Raw genomic sequence first — 26,829 nt, 5'->3', positions numbered from 1 at the left:
TCAAAATAAATTTTTAATAATGAAGATGAAGAAAAGTGTATGAAATAATCTCAAAAGAAACATTACTGCTCGATATCGAAATTATTGTGACAATGTAGAAAATAGTGCCAGTGAAATTATTAGTTATGCAAAATTGAAACAGACTGCATTTTTTTTGTACTGGCTAAATGAGTCGTTGTTCGGAATGTACATAACTCATTTAAATAATAACAATCGTCAACCAAACTTGAAATGAGTATAAATGAAAACTTTGACAATTTTTCTCGAAATTTATCATGAATGCTTAATTGGCATTCAAATACACTCTATACATAAATGGCAGATTAAATTACTACTAGAAACCAAAATGAGCCTGATGAAAGGTTCTAGAAGAAATAAGTATATGTGGTGGAAAATTAAATATTTCAAATTAAAATTCGAAACATTCCCCTTTCACAATGTAACTTTATAGCAAGATGTGGCAAATGCCTACCAGAAAAACAACTACTTCCCCGAATAATATCACGATGTTTATGGAAGACCTGCTACAGGACCTGCTGAAATCAATTACCTACAGACTGTTTTCGGGATTTTACCCTTCGCTAGTGCAGGACAACCAACCAAGATAGCAGTGTGTCCGGTACTCAAAAAATGTCATCGTTGCTCGACTGAATATACGAAGCTTTCGTCTGAAACAAGAACTGTCTGATATATTTCATTAGTTCGGACTTCCATTGTCTGATATTATATAAAATGATTTGAAATTTCTGAAAGAACTAAAAAAAAGAAAAAATGAAAAATGAATAGCTGAAAATAACAATTATATTAATATTATAATAATTATATAATGAAATAATAGTGAAATAAAATACAAGTAAAAATAAGACAATTGAACAAAAATAAAAATAAAGAATAAAAAAGTTAAGAGACTCCAAGCCAAGTTAGCTCACGACGTTTCCATTGTTAGTATCCACAATCATCTTCGGGTGATGACTGGACTGATTGTGGATACTAACAATCGAAACGTCGTGAATTAACTTGGCTTGGAATCTTCTCAACTTTTTTATTCTTTATTTTTATTTTTGTTCAATTGTTCTATTTTTACTTGTATTTTATTTCACTATTTCATTTCAGGTTTTTTTACTTAATATAATTGTTATTTTCAGCTATCCAATTTTTTATTTCTTCTTTTTTTAGTTATTCCAGAGATTTCAAACCATTTTATATAATATCAGACAATGGAAGTTCAAAGTAATGAAATTCTTCATGAAACATTGTCAATCGCCTTCAAACAAACTGATTGATATGTTCTGTATTGACAAGGGGTAACTCCCCGGTCTGTAGGTGATCATTTAATTGACTTCAAAAATAATAATAATAATAAATTGTTCATTGCTTGCCGGTAAAATAATTACAGAACTGTAAAACTTAACCCAAAGAAGACAGCAAAACAAAAGAAGTAGTGAGGTCAGTTGACCGATTCTTCTACACTCTCCCTTAAAAAAAATTATAAATAATAAATTATTAATGAAAAATCTACCTTCTTATAATAAGGAACGTACCCATAACCTATATAAATAATTAATATTTATAATATACTACCGGTTGAACAAATATAAACTATAAAGATGCATTTTATTCACTAGGTTATAGCATTGGTGGGTCAGCATTTTTTTTGTTTTTTTCTTAGGAATTCAAAGACAATGCAAAATTGAAAATATCCAGTGAAGAGGCAGTTATAGCAATCTGATAAGAGAAGGAGGATTTAAATATTTCTTTTTCATGCATTGGAATATCAAATTAAGATGATGAACATCTGTCCTGTATGTGACTCTTCTGCACATATATTCAGGTGTATTAGTTTGAAGGATTTTATAAAAAACAAACAACGCGAATGTAGTAAACGACGGTAGGACATACTCAACCAGCCCAGTTCCTTAAGCTTATGTGAAATCCCATTTCTCCTGCTGCTGGAAGAACTAAAAGCATCAGCAAGAATTTTCTCTGCGGATATAATTCAGTATTCATTGTGGTATTAGCCGGGAAAGTAGTTGTTTTCCTGCAGTAGGAGAAATGTTGGAAGAGTTGAATTATATTTCGAAATATTTATTTTCTTAATGGGAAGTGCTACGAGTTTTTACATAAATATCAACAAAATAGCATAAATTATTACCGAATTTAATGTTAATTGTTTGAAATATATTTGCTTTTGCGGAATATTTTTGGCCAAATCATCCCTGATTCTGTTTGGATTAGAGTGGGGAGGATATTTTCTTGTCAGAGTGTCCGCTTCATGAATAAAAATTGACTCATTTGAATATTTTTGTTATAAATTATCAGCAATTGAGAATATTAATTTATGCCGTACCTTTGCACATCATACTGTTTATAAAATGAGGCAACTTCACAAAAAAAGTGAAACTAATGTAATTTAGGCTTTTTCAGAGGTTAAAGATCTACTTCAACTGTCAGAGAAGTGATTCACTTCTAACTGATGCCTCTGTAGACCTGTTCTATAAGGCTTATGATACATTGTCAAATCTCGCGCACATGACTTTAATTTAGTTATGTTGATATTTATCATACATAAATAGAAAATGATAAAAGACGTGTTAATTCCATTTGATATTGAACGTAATTCGTTTTCGAAATATATGCGGTGACAGTGAAGGTCACCGTTCTGAATGTGGATAATCTTTCATAAAAAATAATACAATGGGAAATTGCATAAAACCTGGGCCCTGAGTACGGGAAGTAGCATAATTTTGTTGATAAAAAATGCAAATAATTGGAAAATATCGTTGTTTCGTAATCGAAAATTTAGTTGTCATGCAATTCCAGGGGATAAGAATTGTGAATTGAAGCATATGCTCTTTAGGAAAAATGTTTTTGACGGAACGAGGGGAAACGTCACCAGATACACGATTTGCGGAGCTTGCCAATAGTTTCAGATGTTTCTGTGTAAGCGGTGTGAAAGTTTAACTATTTTTTTATCGCGCTTTTATTATTTTATTTTTTTTTTTAATTAATACGCGCGTCTGCTGACTTATTTGTAACCCTTCTCTGCGCGCCTGCTGCCTTGGGCTTGGTAGCTGATTTTCAGGCTCTCTCTCCGGAATCGTAAAATATCATTTTTCTAAACAATATACGGCTGATTGATCCAAAAGTTTAGTTAAAATAAATATAGTTTAAAAAGACTGAAAAACACGCTTTTATAGCATACGAAAATAAAAAATGGGGAATAAATATAGTTTTGAAAAACTAAAAAACACGCTTTTAGAGAACTGAAGAGTTGAAAATAATTTTTAAAAAATAAGCTTCAAAAAATAACGAACGAAAAATAGTAGTATTATTTTAAAAAAAGCGTGGGCGCTTTGTGCCGTATTTTTTGTATATCAAGCGCCCGTAGCTTTTTTCACAAAAATACTAGTAATTTTCGTTCGTTATTGTTTTAAGCTTATTTTCAAAAACATTATCTTTAACTTTTTAGTTCGATGTTCTTAAAAAGCGTATTTTTTAGTTTTTCAAACTATATTTATTTAATATAATAATAAAATGAATGAACATACCAATACGCCAAAATATACTCTTATTTCCCATTGCTGCAAATATTCAAAATTGAACAATTGGACTTCTAAAGTACTTTTTATAATAAATAAAAAAACTCAGTCTTTATTTCATATTCATAAATAAGCCCGTATGTGGACAATAACTTGCGCCTGTCTCAATAAAACTTTCCTTAACTGAAAACATCTCCATTGAAACCTCAAACATTAAATGATTTGCTTCATATCAGAGGCTGTACCGACAATCGCACATATCTTGTGACGTCACACTAGCTTTAGACAAACGCATAGTGCGTAGTGTAAAGTCGTGTATGTTGATAACGGTAAATGCTCTCAATGTATTCTGAACGAACAAGAAATAATTCACAAAAGTTAGATTAGAATGAACGACACTATTATACAGTAACCATCTCCTTACCTTTCACAAGTGTAAATGAATTAGGTACTCTGAATAATTTAAATTTTCACGAAACGATACCGTATCAACTTTTTACGGATTTTTTCGTTCCAGAAGTATTTCTAACCTCTTTCTCCGAAATGAAAATACATATATGTATCACTGAAATCATACACACGATATATTTTTCGTTTTTATGTTTATTAATGACCATTGCCAAGAAATAATCACGTACACTACCTAACGTTTAGCTAAGGAAAGATGATTACGAAACATTTTTCACTATCGAATAAATACCACGAATGGAATGTAATCTATATCACGGAAATGACCATCGCAACATTTTTTACTTGTTACGTCAGCAAAGAATTGTCTAGGGGAGTCGTAGTGTGAAAGGTTGTTTTCATCAATTTGTGTTGTCAGCAAGTTCAATGTGCGACATATTGAGTTACTGCAAAGCGACAATGTACAGAGTGGGGAAAAACTCCTCTTTTCAAACTAGATTGATGAAAACTAATGGTTGTGCCTGAGGATCAAATTTTATGGTAAACTCAATCGTGAAAACCGCATATCGATATCTATCATCATTTCTGAGGTACCTACAGCATGTTTTTCGAAAATCTGCATTTTCGAAAACTTGCTGTAACTTTTTTCCGGTCAAAAATTTTTTGTTTCTCTGAAAACATTTCCAAAGCACGTTTCCAAGTTGGATTCAATGGTGTAAAATACTTATTTTTTCAAATGAGATGTTGATAGTTATTGATGAAAAACTATTTTTTTCAATGAGATACCCTGTATATTCCTGCATATAGAACTTTACACGAAATGAATATTCCAGTATACAATCTTATAGTAATTATTGATAGTAATATTTTTTGAATGGATAATTTCAATTTTATATTCGATTTCATAGGAAATTATCCCCTTGCCAGGAAAAATGTTGGTAGAAAAACAAACTAGTGCTAAAATAGGATTTAATTTAGGATTCATGACCTTTATTTTGAAATGAATTAGGATTGAGATTACTCAATTGAAAAGTCATTTTCCCATAGTTTTTTTTCTGAAATAAATAAATGCTCCTGAATTTTAGATGAAAAATACACTTTGAGCCATCCATATTGAATCGTTCTCCCTGAAATAAGACTCATAATTTTGCTACCTGCCAAACCCCACAGGTATAAATAAGAAGGTAATCAAGCCGGGCTAAGCATTCAATCAATTCGTTTACGTTTCGATAATTCCTTAACTCCTGTGGAAAATCCTGGTCACCTCTACTGACTATATCTCTTTTCACTGATCTTCAATAACAAACTCGATTGCTAACCTTAATTATAACTTTATAGCAGCCAATTCACTGTTATTATAATCTTTCACTGTCATTGAACGAACATTATAATGTTAAGTACCCATATATATTTTATGGAAACTATTAATAATGAATAAAACCTGACGCTGAACAATCGGCCAATATTCATGTTTCTATTTTGTTTGAGATTTAATATTAGTGAAATGGTCAACACGGAACATTTATGTTTGTTCTGGAAACCAAACTTCCTAGGAAAATGCGGATACATGTCGATTATTTTTTCATTGATTTTTCTTACAAATGCATATAAACTTGCACATGCACCTCCCATTACTGGTAATCAGCAATAAACAAATTTGCTTTTTCTTGTATGTAGATTTTCATCTCAAAAACATTTACAGCAGTTATGTCACACTTCAACTGAACGGTTATTGTTTATTTTGTTTTTCAAAGGTATAACATCTATACTCATATCTGCCGGAATCATGGCCTCTTCCCGAAGATGTGCAGTAGATGTGTAGACATCTGTTATCTGTCTGTAACATTATTCGAGCCGTAAACATCCAAATTCAGGAACGTATTCAGTTAGTGATGGAGTTTAAAAGTAAATTGCATAAACACCGACCCAAACTTTACGCAGATACGATTTTTCCCACCGGCCATGACTAAATCCGGTAGCTGTATATATAGCTGTTTATCTATTTATATCTATCTATCACTTAACACTCACTCATTCATTTCTGTCTCTCCGTATTGGTGAGCCTGGAAAGCTAAAATTTGGTAAAAAGTTTCTTCTTAGATCTAGAAAGGATTTTCAAATATTCCAACAATTGGACCCGTCGTGGGGTAAAAGGGGTGCGTTTAATGAAAATTTTCTTTTTATCACTGTTTCTCCGCGCTGCTATATTTTCGGAGGCTGAAATTTTGGTAGGTTTGTTTTATGATGTAGATGTTCGATAACGAAGCAATTTCAAATATTCCAACTTGGGTGCCAGCCGCGCGGAAAAAGTCACATTTTTACGAATATATTCAAATTCTATTCCTGTAAGAGAATAAACGCAAAAATGGATTGAAAAATGCTCTTCATGTGATTGCCATTACCTGAAGAAGTTTCTGAATATTTTTCAATTCCGTTGGCACGAAAATGAAAATATTTTTGAAATTTTTTGTAGAAATCATTAATTTTTTTACCTTTAGCTAATTAATAAATTTTTTGATTTTTTTATTTCTTCTGCTTTTCTGCCCTAAATATTCATTAAATTTTAACATAGAATTCAAACTTTTTGAAAATATAATGTACTTTTTACAGATTTGGTATGAAGAACTGAACAACATTGTTCGACTTTCAATGTGCGTCTACACTTTTAACATCAACAAAATGTTCAAATATGAGGTAAATAATGCAGTTAACAAACGAAACAAGTGAAATTAATGTTAATTTACAGGGTGGTGAAAAAAGAAATGAAAATTTCTATGTTTTTACCACTTTTATTTGTAACTAACGTTACTGCAGTTTCGTCCTATTTGGACATTTTCAAACTTAAACAATAAACTCATCATGATCTCCTACCACATACCTAGTAATGGCTACATCCATCAATTTATACAGGGTTGCTTTGAAGTTGAGTCATTTATTTTAACAGTTTATAGAACTCGCCGGTAAATTATTAGATTACCTCCACTGTAACGGAACAGATTTCGAAGAATATGAGGACCTGTGCATCTAGAGGAAGAGCTGGAACATTTTCAAGTGACCTTGGGATCCAAACTGAAGAGTTCTACGGCTCTAAAAGGGGAGAAGGCTCAGATGATTGCACGCGCGTATCTACCTTATATCCCTAGGGTCACAGACAGAATTGGAAAACTCATGGGGAAACACAATATCAAACGGTTTTCAAACCCACCAAGAAGATCAGGGCCTCAGGTCCACTTTTAGCAGCTGGAGTTTATCGCATACCGTGGCACTTGTGGGAAGGTATACATCGGAACCACCAGAAGATCCATGGGCACAAGGATGAAGGATAATGAAATAAATTGCAGACTAGGACAAACGCACAAGTCAGCTGTGACAATACACGCACTCAGTAAAGGAAACCACAGGATTCTGTTCGAAAACACGGAACTCATTGCCCCCGACCAGGGATACCATAGCTGACGTAAAAACCTCTGGGGAAGACAGCCAAATATCCACAGCCTTCAAACTCGGAAAATAGTGACACTGAAGTGTGGCTACATTTTTATGTTACGTTATGTAAGAGTTTTGGTTAGATCAACCATATTCTAATCATTCCAATATTGATTTCAACTTAAGAGCCACCGATAGACAGCTGTTGCTTCAGTCTATTGGGCATCGTCAGTACCGGGCAGGCGGTCCTCGATTGAAGACAAAATGTGAAAAACCAAGAAAAGTACTTAATTGCGGTTGCGTAAACGCAACCGAGACATAAGTGGAACCACCTGGAGGTGTGACACCCAAGTCAACTCGCCAAGTTTTTATGTCAGTGTTGGTGGTTTGACCAATCAAACGACAACTGCGGTGGCAGAAACTTGGGAAGCTAACCTGGAATGTCATCGAAAAACGAACCTGCTGGTGGCTCCGTGCATTTGTATTTCTATCTTTTGGTAACCAAGTGTTGCCCATCCTTACACTTGGCTGCACCAAACTGATGATGGGCCAAAAGCCCGAAACACGTGTCTAGGGTTTGCCACTTTCTTGAGTGCTATGTCCGATATTAATTTTTGTTTCTATATCAAGACACTCAATAACTCTCATATTCGTATAAATGTATATATATATATATATATATATATATATATATATATATATATATATATATATATATATATATATATATATATATATATATATATATATAATACATTAAAATACTTCTGATGTTATGGGAATAACTTCGCATTCAGTTCAGAGGACTGTCAAGAAAAAAACCTTTATTAAGTCTACCAGCACCGTATTTACCGTTACCTAAGTTCATTTCAATGTATTTCCTTAACCGAGCCGGAGGGAAGGCAATAACTCTGAAATTTTTGAGATGAATTCAAATCAGACAAGCCACCTTGTTCATCTTTTTTGTTTTCACTCCAGTCAATATCTCCCCATTTCATCGCATTCAATTCATTTGGGCCTGCAGAAATTTGTTTTCCTTGAGTTATTCTACCTTTCGATGTCAGACTCGCATCACCCTTATTTCAGATCAAGCCAATATGTCATCCGAGATATGGAAACATTCCCTTTCTTGCATTCCGAATATGGGTCCATGTGGTTTATATTATGACCTCAGGTTAAGTTATGAGGGAGCTCCTGTTTTAGTCGGCAGATCGAATATTTCTGGAAATTGCATATAAGGCTGAAAGGAAAGCATGAATAATTTGCTCATTCTGAGTTATTCTCATCTTTCATCGATATTCATTGATTTGGTCTTTATTTTTATATTGAAATGGAGAACAAAAATGCCGTGGAAAAAATTCTGTTCATTTTCTCTTGATGACATTGTCTGATCCGGGTAATATTCTCAATAATCATTAAATATGTATAGTTTTTTAGAAAAATAGCTTTATATTATATATACCTAGTATGGTTTCTTCAATTTTCAATTATTTCAAATGAAATATTTTTTTTTTCTCATTTTGTTTTTTGTTTTTATTTTTCAAGTCTTTTTCACTGTGTGGTCATTTTTAGTGTGTATTTTGATTATTTTATTCGTTTTATTGTAATTCCGTTTCACGTTTTATTGTTTAATCTAATTGATATTTTAGCTATCCATTCTAATTCCATTTGTTCTTTCATAGATTTTGAATCATAGTAGAATCATATTAGACGATGAAATTCCGAAATAATTAAAAAAAAACCTTTTGAAGTAAAGACAATGTTTCAGAATCTAAAAAACGTGCAGTTTATAGATCAAAGTAGTTCGAATAATCAAGACATAGAAGAACTTGGTCAGTCAAACCAAGAAAATTTATAATCGTGGTTTGGTTTTGAGCTGCGTGTCAAGTTGATAAAATTAAAGTTGGTCCAAGGTGTCATCCATTCTTTTCGAGTATATGTAAGTCAGAAATGAATAGTGTGTGATCCAAGGGAAACAAAGATCTTTACCGAGCAGCTTTCACTGGAGCCCGATGAGAATGAATGTAAAAAGTTTGAAGATAAATAACCAACCTATAGCATAATGTCAACCATTAGCTGAATTAGCAAACATTTGTTTCGAATAAGAAACCTTTGAAGTAAATCTGAATCATGCAAAACTCGTACTGGTCCATGAAAAGTTTTACAGTTCATAAATTTCCAGTTGCAGATTACAAGTGAACATATATATAATTATTAATAGAAGGGAGTTTTCGACATTTGGGGAAAATACCAAGACATTAAATTAGCCTATTGCTTGATAGAAAGATTGATTGGCGTTTCTATTATTTTCTAGAATATTTTACATTCAGTATATCCTCAAAACCGATTCTGTGTCGGAAGATCTGTGTCGATATAATTGTCGATTTGAGAAAACAAGAAACGAAAAAAGAATGGAAAACCGAGTTGTTAGAAGAGTTTTGATGAAGTAGGTAATTATATCGTCAGGTGACGACGGATGATTGTGGTAATAATAGTCAATGACGACAAACAACTCCTGTAAAGCTAGCAGGACCACTTTGAATTTTTATGGTAATTATTGGGCCAATTTTGTATTCTATTCCAACATTTTTCGCTTTTTATTTAACGGAGATACACTGAGTTCTGCGTTGAAGCTTAACTTTGAGCTAGCAGGACATTTTCTTGAATCAAACTACGTCATAATTTTAGGCTTATATTGCCTTTATCGCCAATTTTCTATGCCTTGTTTTTTCAACTCGTGGAATATATTTTGTTGAAAATAATCATCAACTGTGGGTGGGAAAGAAATAAATTGAAAATGTTAGACTCCTATGACGCCATCACCGACTTTCCATTTGTTATTTTTTTCAAACCAGTGGTTTTGCTAGCTTTAACGTTAGACTGCTAGAATTAAGTTGAAATCCTTCACTTCACTTTAAATCATGCATTATGCAATTGACCAAATTTTTGCTTTCCCATTGAAATAAATGTTTGAATGGTAAAGGCGAAAATAATTTTTTTGGAATAATGTATCGATTGTGGGAGACAAAACAATATATTGAAAAATTTTTCCCCATCGCCGCCTTTCCAAGAGTTGTTTTTTTAAATCAATAATTTCAGACTCATTTAGCCTCCTTCATTACGCTATTGTTGCTCTTCGTTCGAATTGAACATTTGGAAGATTACACCAGAAACACGGTAGATAGGGGAGTAATTGTTTGAAAATATTCTTTAAAAGTGGGAAAGATTGGAATATATTGGTGTCTGAGGTAGTCACTTCAATATTCACACAAATATGTAATTCAAACAAGAAGAAAAAAATGTTGAATATCATAATGAAGGGCCTGGAATGAACCTAAAATTATTGCAAGTTCAAATTTTTCAAAAAATGAGTTTCGATTTGGTTCTGTCAGCTCAACGGTAGAGCTAGCAGAACCCACAGAATTAAAAAACAACGCGATAGGGGGCAATGGTTGCGTTTTATGTTTCGGAATTTGGCAACCCTAGTGTTGCAATCTGGCAACTGACAGCTCTATCGTAAAGTTCGACATTTTTTAGCTTATACGTTTTGACATACGCGCGCTATTTGTGTTGTTTACAGTAACTTAAAAGATTCATGTCAGCCCGAAAATGGAATTAAATCGTGAACATTTTCGTGCGATTATTTTTCACAGCTTTCGACGTGGATTAACTCAGCAACAATGCATGGATGAACTTAATTCAAGTTTTGGCGATGAAGCTCCGTCAAGAACCAGTGTTTATCGATGGTGAATTCAATGCTGGTCGTAGTTTACTCCAAGACGAATTTCGTGAAGGTCGTCCAAAATAAGTTGTTCCGAAAACCATTGATGCTGTGCGCGAACTGATATTGCAAGATCGTCATGTGACGTATCGTGAGATTGAGACACCCTCAGGCATCAGTGGGACCAGCATACATTCAATATTGCATAAACATTTGACTGTCAAAAAAATTTGTTCGCGTTGGATCCCACACAATTCGTCAATCGCGCAAAAAAAGGCTCGTGTCGATTGGTCGAAGGAAATGCTCAAAAAATACAATCGCGGTGCTTCGTAACACGTCTATGACATTGTGACAGGTGAAGAATCGTGGATTTATGAGTATGAACCCGAAAGGCAACAGCAGTCGACTGTATGGGTGTTTCAAGATGAGCCGAATCCAACGCAGAACAGTCAATCCTGAGTGGTACACAACCAGTTGTGTTCCAACCGTCGAAGACGGATCACTCTTCACCACGACAGTGCAAGCTCTCACACATCGGCTCAAACAACTGCATTTTTGAGCACCCAAAACATCGATTTGATGAGTCATCCGCCGTATAGTCCTGACTTGGCACCGAATGACTTCTTTTTATTCCCCCAGGTACAGGTAAAAAACAAACTGAGAGGTAAACTTTTTTTGACACCTGAAGAAGCGGTTGCTGCATTCAGAATGCATGTTGTGGAGATACGTAAATCAGAGTGGTGGTAAAAGTGCTTCGACAATTGGTTCAAACGCATGCAAAAGTGTATAGATCTTCATGGGCAGTATTTTGAAAAACAATAAAGTGATTTTTGATGATTAATATTTGTTTTTGTTCTCTATTCCCGAAATATAAAAGGCAGCCCTATATAATTATGACGTAGACTGATCCAAGAAAATGTTTTTTTATGTGGTTGGATTTTGACAGCTCAACTTTGAGCTAGCTTTACGTTAAGGTAGCAAAAAAGGACAAAACATTCTTGAATCGAGTACAAAATTTACTTGAACTTACCAGAAAATTATGTCCTATAACTAAATATAAAAATTCTAAGTGGTTATCCTACCTTAACAGGGTAGAGTTCGTTTATTATTGAGACGGATGAAGTGAAAACTACCTTTGATTTATACATTGATCATCCGATGAAGCACAAATGTCTTTAATGTGTCCCCCACGAAGATGCCCCAAATGCACATTGTTCCCCACATTGTTTCCGTCATGATAAATATGCTCCTTGGATAATAATCACATGAACTTCAGGGAACAGTCAGAAATCGCAAGGGAACAAATCTGGAATGTACGGTGGAATGCTGCGAGATACTCAATACAGTGATTCGTTGCTCACACCATACGTTACATCAAAATAACGCAACAAAATACGCAACGTCATAACCGATTTCAACAAAATAATTTAGCATAGATAGAAAAGCTAACCTATCCTAATTACTACTGTATACATAAACATTAGTATACTTGTACATTCTTTCAAAACAACCTTGTGTGAATAGGTTTCTCATGGGCCGTAGCTTGCTACGCATATTTTTAACTGAGCATAGTTTCGATTGGGCATTTATATAGGCCGATCTTGATAACTAGCAGTAAGTAGTTAAAAAAAATGAAAAAACTCATAAATCGTTTTATCAAGAATCGTATATTTCTTTTTGAAGAATGTATTATCAATAATTCAGCTTTTTGAGTGTTAAGGCAAACTTACTTTAATTTATACAAAGTTTCAGATCCATGAACTGTTCGACTTTTATCACATAATTTACTTTCTGGGTATTTTGAAAGAATGCGTAAATTATTGAAATGATAAGAAACAATAATTCAGGATCTGAAATGAATATTTATTGAAAGAAAAAGCAACTACCATTAGAGCTAATTTCTAGAATTTGCTTTTATCGATAACTCATCAATGATGTAAACTGCTTGAAATTAAATACGCATATATCAGTCGAATAAAACAATCAGCGCTAACGATAAAATCATATTTTGAATATTTATGAAGTTCTAGTTTGGCCAAAATAACGCCTTACTGACCATTTATCAAAGTAAGAGGAACTCTGGTACTATTTTCTGTCCAGAATCTATGAAACTAGATATAGAGAAAAAACAACCATGAATAATGGATAATTCTTTGTTTCTCACATGTAGCTGGATATGTTTGAATTAAAACAATATTTTTATCATCAATCATATCTCTATGAAAATTATTATTTTATAATAAATTGTATTATTAACTTTTATATAATAATGCAGTGTATGATACAGTGTTCATATAAAAGTATTTGTTTCGAAAGAATTATTTTCTTTCATGTAATTCAATGTTTATATGGAAGTAGCTGTTTCTTTTTTCTTTCAGTTTATGTCTGAAAGTTACTTCTTTGCATGTTCTACACATCCATGTATAGAGTTACATATTTCCAAATTGATTACTTCCTTCCTTTCTTTGGAAGATTTCCTCATTTTTTTTTGTATCAAGATTGAGTAGTAGAAAGCCAAAAACTTCCTTTCCCAAAAATTCTTCACTCCTAAAAATAAAACATTTTCAATTTAACTTTTATACTTATATTAAGTTTTGTACACATATTCTTTACCTATTTTATTTTGTGATTTTCCTAGTAAAGGGGCCATATAGTAAAATTAAAATAGCCCAATAATATTATTATAATAAGGAAAAGAAAAATGATCATTATGATTTCCTACCACGTAGTTACGGCTACATCCATCAATTTATTTTTATAATAATGATTATTATAAACAACATAAAGTTGAAAGATACATTGAAGTTAACACTCTAGGCCCCAAATTATTCAAGACCCGTTGGTTAAATAATTTGTTTTTTTCATTCAGTTTTTTCATAACATTTGTGTATTTTTAACGGGGTGTTGCGTTCATACATTTATTGAAAGTTTAAGGACATCTGCTAATATTGAATTCTGTTTTTTCGGTAACCAGCTGCGAATATGCGAATATTGCTTATGTACAGATTAAATAACAAAGGACTTGGATACGACCTTTGTGGAATTCCTGTCATTAACCTATTAAGGTGTGAAAAAACTAATTAATAAAGTTTATGATTTTTTTCACTATAAAAGGGTTTTACCAAAACCGCGACACGTGTTTCACTATACAATAGCTTCCTCAAGTGTAAACAAAAAATTACTTTTAAATTATAACTATTTTATACTCTAACATATTACCATTCTAATGAATGAATCTACCTGAAAAGGTCAGATATGAATTCATTAACTATATGAATAAATTTTTCGAAAGTATCATAAATATACTTAACTATTTTTACCTGGAACTAAACAGATTCAATAATGGCGAATTATTCAATTCAGTTTGATCGTTCATAAGATATTGAAAGTTTTTGAATTTGTTTATTTCCATACTCTCCAACAGGTTAGGTTTAAAACCTTTCTTCTGGAAATGAAGAGGTACCTCTGTGATTAAATGAGTGGCATACGTGGAATTTGTTTTTCCATTCTGAAAACTATTTTTGTGTTCCTTTATGCGGGTTTTCAACGTTCTCCCAATTTGACCTATATTCCTAATGTTCATGCCTAAGTTGTTGTTGGTTTTTAAAACGATATTTACTCCTTTGCTTTGCAGAAAAAAGTATTTGTAACCAATTTCAAAAATTAACTCTATGTAAAGATGTGTAGATTATGCAAAGAAGTTTATTTAGTTTATTTCGCCATATTCAATGCATATCCAGGAATTAATTCACTAATTAGTCCATTTGGAACACATTTGTTTACCGTAAGTTGAATACAGGGGTGCGCAAAAGTCAGGAATAAAATTAATATCTTTTTAAGCAGTATTTTAAGAAAAAAACGCTGAACCACGTCAGTTGATTTCACGTTGTACGCATTTTTTGGCAATAAATGTTTTTTTTCCAACCCCTTAGCTGCAACCCTCCCCAACTTTTTTTTTCAAATGCAAACCTATGTCGTGTATGGACTCATTGAAAAGTTCATAAAAATGGATTCTGACCGTACCCTTTATTTTTTTTGTGGTTACGACGAAATGAGAAAAAACTCTTTTGAAAAGTTACAAATACCTAACTTAGTGCTATGTACAGGTGAATTATCGTAATATGTTGCTGAAATTGTCCTCCACCCTTGGCAGGCTCCTAGGCGATGGTAAAACCCGTCTACAGAATTCCGAATGGCCTCAGCCGGCCATTATCTCTAATAAAAATAATCTAATGGCGGTAAGTCTGGGGATCTTGGCGGCCATTAAATTGTACCACGTCGTCCAATCCAGCGTCCTGCAAATACATATGTCATCGAGATATTCTCTGACATTAATACCAAAATGTGGGGAGCGCCGTCCTGTTGGAACCAAAGTGTTTCAGTGGTGATATCTGGATCTGATTCATTGGGAAACATAACAGCTAAAGCAGGGATTAATTCAAAGCATAAAAAGACTAAGTAGCGTGCAGGTGTAAGGTTTCCCTCAAAAAAGTATGGCCCTAATATTCTGTTGTTGATAATGCCTGCCCATACATTTACTTTCTGAGGACGCTGCGTACGAGCTTCGCATATCCAGTGTGGGTTTTCCTGACTCCAGAATCGATAGTTGTGCCTGTTAACTACTCCATGTAAATAAAAAGTAGCTTCGTCCGAAAAGAGTATGTTGAGTGGAAACCCATTATTCTCGTCACATCGCCTCATTATTTCCTCACAAAATTGCAAACGCCTGTCATAGTCATCTTCCAAGAGCTCTTGGACAAGACTTTATATAGGTGGTATTTTTCTGTTTTCAAAAACCTCCCAATCGTACGTCTAGACGCGGGATTGTTTTGGGCTAATGAAACCGTTGACAAATGTGGATCTTCCTGTAGAGATACGGCAATGTCCAATATTTGATCTTCGTCTAAAACATGTGGCCGGCCACTTCTGGGCAAGTCCTTCACTGTACCATGTTCTTCAAATTTGTGTAAGATCTTACTCACAGTAGCCTGGGAAATGTGATTTTCCGGATATTTTGCATTAAATAAACTACACACCTCAGTTTGACTCCGTATTCTATCCCCACATCCCAACAATATCAAGACTTCGATACGCTGCCTCTCTGACAATACCATTTTTGTTCAGCAAATTAAAAAAGAAGAACTTTGAAGGTACCCAATTAGTTAACTAAACATACATATTTTCAATTTCACCCAGAAATGCCACAATTTTAAAACTGAGTCAAGGCAATAGTTCTTATCAGGGCATTCATTTTGGTACAAAAAATGCAAAAACCTTTTTCTCTTTTTGAGGTACACTAGTCAACAATTGCTTGGGAAGGAAATAATTTTATGTGTAAGTTTTTGGTGAAAAAATAAAATCCACAGAATGTTGATGCTACGTTATCAGTTTTACACATAAATCAATAAAATTTGTTGTGGTGCCTGGCCCGGTTGGTCTGTTCTTAAAATTTGTAAACTTTTAGAAAGAAGGTCCTGGTGATCCTTAGCAATTGTTGAGCAATGTACATCATCACCACGTTAATTCAACCGTAGATAGCACTAAGTAGGTATTTCAAACTTTTTTGGTTTTGAAAGAGTTTTTTCTCAATTCGTGGTAACCGCCTGAGTAAAAAAAAAGTAGAGTATGGTCAGATTCCATTTTTTACGAGCTTTTCAATGAGCCCATATACGACATAGGTTTGCATCTGAAAAAAAAGTTGAGGAGGGTTGCAGCTAAGGGGTTGAAGAAAATATTTCATTTCATTGCCAAAAAATTCGTACAACGTGAAATCAACTGACGTGTTCAGCGTTTTTTTTAAATACTGGTTAAAAAGATATATTAATTTTATTCCGGACTTTTGCGCACCCCTGTATAAATGCGTATTAAACATCGTCAAATTTGCTTTTCTTGAATTAAAACCTAGATTTCAGTTTCTACGCCGCTTTTTATAACCATTTCGCTTGTTTGTTATCCATAGATACGTATAAGTTTTAATAATCGTTTGTAATAGTATTTTGTCCAGAAATTTTGCTGTTTTGCAACAATCGAATTAAAACGTATGAAAAATAATGACTCATCATATTGACTCTTCATTTATATCACTTGGAAAAAAACGCTTGAGTTTGAATAAATATAGCGAATGACCTCTGGTATCATTTCGTAATTATTTCTGTTTTTCGGTACTGTTCATGCGAGTAAACAAATTTGAGTTTTTTACAAATCGAATTTACGATAGCTCTTCACCAGGCGAAACAGATAATCCCGGATATTTTTTTAGACTAAAGAACAGTCTGAATAATTCTAAGCCATACATTTCTTTCGGAAATGAGAAACATGGAGAAATTTATTTTACAGAAGTGTCAAGTTTTCAGTACATTTCCATGCTCCTAAAGTTTTAGAGAACACTCAGAATAGGATACGGGGCGATACAAATATAATTATCACACACTCCCGTATCATTTGAATTCAATACACTTAGACAGGAGTACGAAAGTACGAATGTATTTGTTTGTAAACAATACTGTCACTTATGCGCGTTACACAGTGAAATTGCGACGCACACAAAACGTGTTTTAATATAGGAGGACGCGACATACCCGTTATAATTGCAGCATGTGGTAATAAAATGCCTTGCATTTTCTATGACGACTTTATATTTTTCTGTTTGAATCAATTATTTGAAGTTTCTCGAGGAATTCATTTCTCAACTGGTAACTTGCTGATAAAAAGCAAAAATAAGACGTGTTAAGTAAATGAATATTTCGAAATGAAAACCACCTCTCACGACGTTTCTACACAGTGGGATCTAGTGAATACCTGCCGGAAAACAACTACTTTCCCGGCTAATACTACGATGGGCATTGAATTATATCCGATAGGCATTTATGCAAGTTACCTCACAGAGATCAGTCTTGTGGATGCTTTTCGTTCATAAAGCACCAAGTCTCTGCTGAAATTAATTGAGGATCATCTACAGACCGGTTTAGAGGTATTACCACCTCTCTTCAGTGCAGGAACGGTCTGTATTTTAAGAGTATTTTAAGAGTATTTTAAGTATCTAGTAACAGCATCATCTCTGGAAAAAATATCTGTCGGATATATTCCATCGTGGTATTAGCTGGGAAAGTAGTTGTTTTTCGGGAAGCATTCATCAGATTTTACTGTGTGGAAACGTTTGGGAGAGATGAATATGTCTAATTTAATTTCTAAATATTCCTTTTCTTGGTACGTCCGTATCTTTCCTCGATTTATTTCGATTTCTGCTAGAGTATTGTTAATGTGTACTTTTTTCCCGCTTGTAACTTTGAGGATGAGTTGTTATTAGTTAACAAATATTTCTCTCAGACGATACTATCGTCTGATTTAATGTCCTTATCGTGATATTACCCGGGGAAGTAGTTGTTTTCCACTAAGCAGTTACCGGATCATACTGAGTGGATATTCTTATTTGGATATAATCAGTCGTTATTCGTGACATCACACATTTCAATAAATCATTCAAAAAACACTTTATTGTGAGATTCTCACTAAACAAGTTTACCAAAACGCAACACGTGTTTCGCCATACAATGGCTTCTTCTGACGTGTCTTTACCTGTCTTCGAGCATGTCTTTACGTGTCTTTGGGCGAGTGAAGACACGTCCGAAAAAGCCATTGTATGGCGAAACACGTGTTTTGTTTTTGTAAAACTGTTTAGTGAAAAATCTCACACAATAAAGTGTTTTTTGAATACGTTATGGATTTTCATCAAGTATCGGCCAATTCCATTATGCATTTTTATAAATGGCCCAGACGCGTCATAGGTATTTATGAGATAAAAACTTCATAGAAATATCGGTTTGATAATTACTGAAATAATGTCGGTATTGGAAATATTTCTAATGCAAAAAATTCAAATTTAATCGTAGTTTCAATCTTACGTGTAGAGGGTGCTACCTACATATCTTTTTTTGCATTACATTATTAAAGTATATAGAAATAATAATGATGAATATAAAATGATAAACAAAAATATATGAAAAATTTATTCGGCAATCTTCTGAAAGGAACATTTTTCTCTTGATTTTTTTCGAGAAATTATCAACAACAGCAAGGGAAAGATGAAAAAAGAACGAAAATATTTACTGTAAAAACTGCAGTTGAAGAAATCGACGTCTTCGAAAACTTTTTGAACGACACTTCGCATTGGCGATATTCACTTTTTCCATAACAGGTTTGTATATTGTGCACATGCGGATCTATGAACAAATGACCTATTTCGCTTCACGTATTCATTTGCTTATTCAAATGAGATAAACAACTAACTGGATTTATTCTCATGTGTATTTATTATACATCAAAACACTGAAGTTGAATCAAGGTTTTCAGAAATTATTATGTTCAGTTAGTGGGACGGTGAAAAGCTAGCAGTTGGTTAAAATTATAAGGAGTATTCGAACAATTGTGAAGGATATTAGATATTAAAACTCAATTAGAAAATTTATATCAGATATTGTATTTACTATCTGATCGAGGTGATCTTCAATCATTTTCAACACATCCTATCAAAAAATATATCATATGACTGTTATTTCACTGAAAGTAAATATTGTTTATATTTTAGTCAATTTGGTTTTCCAATTCAATTGTCGATTATTCCGTTGAACGTGTTGGGAATCACACGTTGAAAGGTAAGACCTCGTTAGTCCTTAGCTCGCACAAGTTTCGAATTCTGAGGGTTGTCGTCCGTAGGGGTGCGACAGTTCGTTACCGGAAACAGATGTGAATATCGCTGAGTTTTTCTCAATAAATACAGGATCAATAATGGTTTTTCTAACCCTAGCCACACACTGACGACTTTATTCAAGCATCGTTTTAATCACAAATTAGAATACACACACACATACACTAAAATTCAGAACCCGAACAGTAGATTTTTGAGAAGTTCGTGAATGAACTTTTGAAAAAAGTCAGGGATTCTTTTCAATGCAACTGTTTAACAATTGTTACTGTTCTTTTTATCACGTATCAAAATTGACCCCATCATAAACGAAATTACTTCGTCTCTTCTTGAAAAGAATTATTCGTATGTCGCATTCATGTAGGTAATGAGCTGAATACTATTAGTCCCAGTGCAAGTTCTGATTAGGTACTTCTGTGAATAAAATGATAAAACATTCATTCTTATTTTGAAATTCCATGTGTAGCATCTACCCGTCGTACCCTTGAAACTGAACCCTTTGATACAAAATGAACGTCACTATCCGACTTTTCATTTTATTTATTGAAAAGGATGAACGGTGTCAAAGTGATGCCATCTACATAATTTGACCGAAGTCAAGTCAATTCCCAATTTTGGATTCTTATAATTTACTTTTTCACTAGCCATACTATATACACATTAGTTTCTTTAGTTATAATTTCGAAGAGTAACTTTATAATGAATTTCTAATTTGGAAGCGACCAAACATTCAACGATTTTAGTAACAAATTATAATTTTCAACGTATTTCGAAAAAAGTTTTCACAGCGTTTGACATAAACTTTTTTTTTCAGTAAACACAATGTTTCGTCTATTGTGTGAGGAAGTTCTACCAAGTATGAAACTAAAAAAAAAGACTTTGTCAATTTCACAGAATTCTCAATTTGTAATAAATTAATAAAAATATTTTCATTTTTTCGAAACATTGTTTTAAAACTTTTGCGAAAAATGTATTTTGAAATTGCCTTTCAATCAGAGTTGATTGTAGTGGAATTCTCTGAAAACTATTCTTGAAATTTTTTTCTTACACTTTGAATCCAATATTATGGAATCTCAGTTAACCATAACCGCATCTTTAGATATGTAAATTTTTCTAATTACAAGAGAAAACCACAACATTATCTCTTAAATTATGTCTTATTAGAACCACATAAACCTTGCAGAAAAAGTTGCATGTACGAATTTGAAATAACGAATTTTATAATTAACAAATAAAATAATAATTTCACAAAATGGATACTGCCTGAATATCAAATTATCTAAAAAAACAATTTGTTCAGGCCAGTTTCAAATTACCTACATTGTAGGTTAATGGACTGATACCTATCATAAAACTAGTTCCCTGGCAAATACCACGAAGGGCGTTGGATTATAACCGACAGGTGTCAGTGCAAGATTCTTCACTGAAGTTTTTCCTGCATATGCTGTTGGCGATACAACTGCCGGAATCGATTTTCAATTACTGGAACACACTTGCAGATCGGTTTCGGGCTGTTTGGCCACTCGTAATTGTAAGGTAGTGTCTATCATCCATCAACCTACAGTGTAGGTAATTGGCCTGAACGAATTGTTTTTTTAGATGATTAGATTTACAGTTAGTCTACAAGTATGCCTACTCATTTTGTGGAGTATTCTTCCTTATACGAGGAATTGGGTAAATTTCGGATATGCGGTTGGTTACCTCGTTCACGGGCAGATGGGGCGTTGACAAACATGCTGTTTGTTGTTCGTTATCGCTTAGTTCCAGGAATGATGCTCTGAAAGAAATTTGCTTTTCAATTATCGGAAATCATCGACTTCATGTTGATAATAGACATTTCTTTGCACTGACGAGTGGCCAAATCGGTCTGCAAGTTTGTTTCAATAATTGAAAATAATTTTTTTTCTTCAATTGTTTGATTTTTTGCTTATTCTTATTTTTTTCTTTTTTTTACTCTGAGGTCATTTTCATCTTTTATCTTGGTTATTTTATTCGTTTTATTGTAATTTCATTTTTCCGTTTTATTGTTATTTTATTGCTATTCATTTCAATTTTATTTGTTCAACCACTTTCAAACAAATTGCTATCCTATATTTAATTTTCATCAAAAGCATAAAAAATGCGCCATTTTCTAAAAAATACGAGAATCATATGAAGTGCTTATTAAGGTTTGATTGGGAATTGAAATTCACATGTGACGAAACTTCATTATGATACCGCTAAAGTTTGACTGACACTCACTGATTCACTTAGTGCTGAAATGAAACAAAAAAATAGATCAAGGCGGCGTTTTTCAGTCGTTTTATTCCTATAGGAATCACACGAGTACGGATTACAGAGTGAAAATGATATAACGATATTGCTTGCGTCATCATGAAGTACATGTGTATATTGTGTCTGGTAACATCTGAATACAATGTGTTTACATTTCCGAAGTAACAATGTATCATCGATACATTCATAGAATAATGCGGGTCAGAATGTTTCATTCAATGAATGAATTAATTGAGATTAAAAAATGAAAAAATCCAATATTTCAGTTTTTGATCTTTTAAAAAACATGTTTGAGACTATTATTCAATAGTTCTTTTGTATGTTTGTTTCCATATTTGAATAAGAGTTTGAAAAGTTGGAAAAAGTGAAAAAAAAACAAAATCTGTGAAAATATTTCTCACAATGAACATTATTGGAATTGATGATATCAGACAGCGAAATAACTATTTTCCCAATCTAGGTACTACATTTTATTTGAATCTACTTAAGAATAGAATGGTTGTAACCATTTAGCTAGAGCACATTTTTTATCAAAAGAGCAAGAGCAATATGCATTACATTTGTTAGAATTGTGATTTTTTCTTCGTTTCTCATTAGCTTGCGATACTATGAAAGAAAATGAAAATAGAAATTATCAGAATACAATTAGCATAGGAAATAATGATTTTTCGAAAAAAACGATTCCTTAATATTGATTGACTAGCAAAATGCTGCAAAACTATGAACAAATGTATTTTTATAAAAACAAAAATTTAGAAACAACTTTTTTTTTAAATTTTTTTGTTTATATTACATTGATTAGAATCACAAAAATTATTCAGTTATTCCATAAAAAATGCATTTGTTTAAAACAATGTAGCTCTCATTGATTAGAAAACAAACCCGTCAGAATACTAGATATGTTGCAAAAGAAAGGGTCATGAAGATAAATGTTGTCAACAATAAGATCTATGTGAAACAGCAGAACCCATTGTGGACATGGCAGATAAAAGTAGTTATTGATGACCCGAAAGTTACATTTTTTATTGTACTCTCCTGGATTTTTCTTTTTTCATGTTGAATAAGTAGATCCACCTGAATAGGAAATCTGAAAAGTTCATTTCGAAAAAATATTGTGTAATATAAACTTCTGAGAAAAAAACTGGCCTAGTCCGAAAATCACATTAACTTTCAGAGCCTTGTTTTGATAATTTAGACTAAAGTCAGCAAAATTTCAGTTCGAAATTTATTTTAATTTTCAACTTCGCTATGGAAATCAAGTACGAACCATTTTCTCTTGGAAAAAATAAATAGTCAATTCATTACTTTGCTAATGATAGCATACTTATGTCGTTTGTTACTTTGGTCGCCTGTTGCTACCATCTTCCACCAGTTTGTGAACGTAAATGAAACAAAACTCTATCAGGAATATATCAAGGCATATATCTCTCCAGTCCTAGACAGTCTTTTCAGGTAGCCATCGATGATTTTCTTTCGTTACTATCAAGGTTGGTGTTTCTTTTTGTATTGTACATCATCCACTAGTTACAATATTCAATGTATTGCTTTGGTGACAACAGCACATTTACCTCTTCTTTCCATCTAGACATCATCTGCCAGATCACGTCTTCGTCTGGAACAAATAGTTTCATATCTCAAGATCTGGAGGAAATTACAAACCTGGCAACTGTTTTCTCAAGCTTCTGGCAAAGCAGGACATCAGGACAATGATTAAAACTTGCTGGCTTTCAAATTAGATAGGTACTAATATTACTTGATATGTAACTGGAATAGCAGAGACTTCGATCTAGACCCCCAAACCTGAAACTTTCAATACTTCATAAAGCTATTGTTTGAATAAATCTTCCATTTAGAGAACTGTTTCCTTATGGAATGAACTTCCAGACCAGTTTTTCATCAGACCATGAAAATTTCCTACTTAGTAGGACGAAACTGCAGTAACATTAGTTACAAATACAAGTGGTAGACAAACATGGGAAGCTTCAATTCTTATTTTCCATGATGATCTCCTACGACGTAGTAACTAACGACTACGTCCATCAATTAAACTGTTATTTTCTAAAACCTCTTTTCGTACCATCTATAGAACATTGGTCACATGTATGAATCCTTGCTCTCAGGCATTCCACAAACAATCTGTAATGATTGATAATAAAGTTAACTTTATTGGCAACGTAATGAATAAATTACACGAGTAGCAGGTAAAATTTAGGAGATTTAACAAAATGGACAGTTACAGTACACATATAAATGTAGAAATAATATATGTTTATATGTATACACATATTAGAGGAGAATATGATGTGCTGGGTCTTATGATTGTTTAAGTTTATTTGTCGTAAACTACAGTTCGGCTTTAGATTCCGTAGTCGTTTGTTCATTGTGTACAAATCGACTATAGTCTGAATTTATTGACGAAGTGTCATCAGCAATAAATCATTGACATAAATAGTGAACAAAAGTGGCCCAAGGACGGATCCCTGTGGCATGCCATGATCAATATAAGCCTGTAGTGAAGTGGTTCCGTTGACCCATACCACTTGTTGACGGTTGGTCAAATAGGACGTTACGAGGTTCAGTGGGGTTCCCCTTACCCCATAGTGCTCGAGCTTTTCCAGCAGCAGCTCATACACAGGCAAACGCCATATAGAGAGTCACAGAGGGTGAGACCTGTTAACTCCCAGGTCTCAAGTTTATAAGGTACAAACATCGCTGTAGCAGTGTGCTATTATTGGAACTAAGTGAACTATTTCAACCGGAGACCGTATTAAACTCTCCAAGATTTCATGTCTCAGATTCCTTGAGAATTTTTCTGCAGTACTTGATCTTTTCCATGAAAAACATTCTTAATTTTCTTATTCACAATTTTTTTTTGTTAAATTTGCAAACTGCTTCCAAATGAAACCCTTTGAATTAGTGACAGGGGTTAATTTTATCTTCATACAATCGAAAAGGTGGTATGAATCGCGCAGGATCAATAAATGAATTCAGTGAGGAGATAATTACATTTACTTATGTCGCAAGTGGAAAGTTGAAAATGCCAAACGTGGCTCTGTGCTCGTATCATAAATAAATTCCGTTGCAACTATTACTCGATACTAAATTTTACCAGCAGTTCGATTCTTGCTTCACTGGGTATTCGAGATATGCAGGCCAGAATGAGAGCTTATCTTATCTGAAAGGTTAAAACTGGCGGGTTATCACCCAATCGCATGCCCCCTGTTGCCAAGTCTGTTTTCATGGAATATTCGTTATCATTATAAATACAACACTAATCTCGGCTTTCGCAGTTTTTGAACAAAACATAAAATCATATTATTTTACATTTGGTTTCGATAAACAAGAGCGAAATTATTAATGTTATTCCGTTCGAACGCGTGCTGTTTTTCGCTAAAGTAGAAAATGAATGACGTTGCAATGTTCGCAACACCTTCGTTACCGTTCTTTTTCTTATCGATTGACGTATTATCCAGACAAAATAAACATGAGGGGAAATCTTGTTTGTAGGGAAGGTTATATGGTTGAATATGAAGGATTCAGTCGAGCTATCTTGTCAATTATTCGAAATCAATTATTCTGCGAGCTCCTTTGTCATATTTTTTTATCTCAAGTTTTTCAATTTGTAAACAACTGAGAGGCGAAGAAAAATTTCATTGATATAGTTATTGATATATTACATTGATATACATTACATTATATCTACATTGATATAGTACAACTGAAAAAAACTAATATCAATGTATTCTCTCAAGATACTCAACCAATTCAGATGATCAATATTTTTGAAAAATAAATGATGATTCAATGTTTTTGATGACGTACTACGTAGAATAGCAAATTTTGGAGATATTTGTCAAAGTAATAACCAAATAAGTCGACACTCGTGAATGGGTTTAATTTTAGTTTTTTGACACTCGTCTGTCACCGAATCTGTCATTATCGGCATTGTTGAATTATTTTTTCAATGGACCTGAATGATTTTCATCAACAATGACTATTGATATAGTCGAAGTAAACGGTATTGTGCATACTTAAAAGTGTCAGTGCTCTCAAAGTCCACGCTTCCCACTAGTCCACGTGGACTGAAGAATTGGCGGTTCGTATTGGATACTTTTCACTAACGGAGTTCAATGATTGGCTGAATAGTCATAAAATTATATTTGAAGTCATGCTTCGGTGACGAATAGTATGCGGGGATGGTTATAGCCGTCGTGTTGTCAATATTCAGTTCAGGAACTTGATCGCGATTTGAGTGTTGAAGTTCGATATTGGTGCAGTTGTAACTACTTACTCAAAATGTTTATTATATGTTTAAAATGTGGCGTCCTTTGACAAGTACTAATAGTAATAACGAGTGTGATGAAAACGCATACTTTTTCCTGTGTAGTGATTCCAATAGCGAAGGTGAACAGTGCGAAAAAGAGATACCAGTGAATAAGATTCGAATGCATTTGAATATTAAAGCTGTTGGAAGGTAGGTTGCACTATATCGTTTACTTCAAGTATACAAATTTTGTGAAACACATTTCATTAAAAGTATTCTACTACGTAGTAAACGGCATCAAGCGGCCATATTTTTTTCTTATTTGGTGAATTACATGTACATGCGACTTAATTACAAAATATTTTTATAAAAGCAAGAAAGGTGACACATTTTATACCTTTATTTCTCGTGTTCAAATTTCCATACATTATTTGGTGAATTTGGAAAATTTTTCATATGAAGGTTGAAAAAACTTGAGAGATCGTCACCTCTGATG

The 26,829-nt window shown here is 33.3% G+C and overlaps 1 protein-coding gene across 3 annotated transcripts in view; it reads left to right on the top strand.

Moving 5' to 3' along the window:
• The window catches only part of foxo (forkhead box, sub-group O), a 482,994-nt gene that overhangs the window by 37,985 nt on the left and 418,180 nt on the right, over positions 1-26,829 (top strand). The window lies entirely within an intron of this gene.

Source organism: Leptinotarsa decemlineata, unplaced genomic scaffold (assembly GCF_025532065.1).
Source record: "Leptinotarsa decemlineata unplaced genomic scaffold, Ldec_3_MD MMD2_tig00000199_RagTag_RagTag, whole genome shotgun sequence".
NCBI classification, from domain to species: Eukaryota; Metazoa; Arthropoda; class Insecta; order Coleoptera; family Chrysomelidae; genus Leptinotarsa; species Leptinotarsa decemlineata.
This window is presented reverse-complemented; position numbering and strand designations above follow the sequence as displayed.